The sequence below is a fragment of the Pygoscelis adeliae genome, unplaced genomic scaffold (assembly GCF_000699105.1).
Source record: "Pygoscelis adeliae isolate BGI_AS28 unplaced genomic scaffold, ASM69910v1 Scaffold172, whole genome shotgun sequence".
In the NCBI taxonomy this organism is placed as follows: Eukaryota; Metazoa; Chordata; class Aves; order Sphenisciformes; family Spheniscidae; genus Pygoscelis; species Pygoscelis adeliae.
Window position 1 is genome coordinate 7,209,444 of NW_008824338.1, and position 940 is coordinate 7,210,383.

At 49.3% G+C, this 940-nt stretch overlaps 1 protein-coding gene across 2 annotated transcripts in view; it reads left to right on the plus strand.

Annotated features, from left to right (window-relative positions):
- EZR (ezrin) overlaps positions 1-940 on the plus strand; it is a 20,769-nt gene that overhangs the window by 7,904 nt on the left and 11,925 nt on the right. The window lies entirely within an intron of this gene.

The window sequence follows — 940 nt, forward strand, 5'->3', positions numbered from 1 at the left end:
CCCCTTCACCTCTGATCTCCCAGAGTGAGAGGGCTGCTGTGAGAGCCAAGGGGAATTTCTCATTTACAGGGTCAGGGCAAAGTTTAGAACTTGCTCGTGTTCCGGTTTTGGATCAGTAGGTTAAGCTGTGCTAGGAAATGAGCTTTCGCATCATTTATGCTTTCATGACTTTCCTGACCTCTGTAGCTTGACCTGCTAATGCTGCCTACCAGATAAAGAGAGATGTCAGTCATACAATGCCATCTGGTTAAATCGTGCACAGTTGTAGAGCTGAACCTTGAACTAAAGAGTTTACCAAACTTTTCCTTGAGTCAGGTTGCCAGCTATGCCAGCAGCGGGTACCATACAAGAACCTAGATAGGCTAACATATCTGCAGAGCGTTTGGACATCTAAGGCCATTCCTATACTGAAGTTAATAGAATAGAATAGATTCATAGAATAGTTTGGGTTGGAAGGGACCTCTAAAGGTCACCTAGTCCACCCCCCCTGCCGTGGGCAGGGACATCTTCAACTAGATCAGGTTGCTCAGAGCCCCGGCCAACCTGACCTGGAATGTTTCCAGGGATGGGGCATCCACCACCTCTCTGGGCAACCTGTGCCAGTGTTTCACCACCCTCAGCGTAAAAAATGTCTTCCTTCTATCTAGTCTAAATCTACCCCCCTTTAGTTAAAAGCCATTCCCCCTTGTCCTGTCGCAACAGGCCCTGCTAAAAAGTTTGCTGCCATCTTCTTTGTAAGCCCCCTTTAAGTACTGAGAGGCTGCAGCAAGGTCTCCCCGAAGCCTTCTCTTCTCGAGGCTGAACAACCCCAACTCTCTCAGCCTTTCCTCACAGGAGAGGTGTTCCATCCCCCTGATCATTTTCGTGGGCCTCCTCTGGACTTGCTCCAACAGGTCCGTGTCTTTCTTATGCTGAGGGCTCCAGAGCTGGACGCAGTACT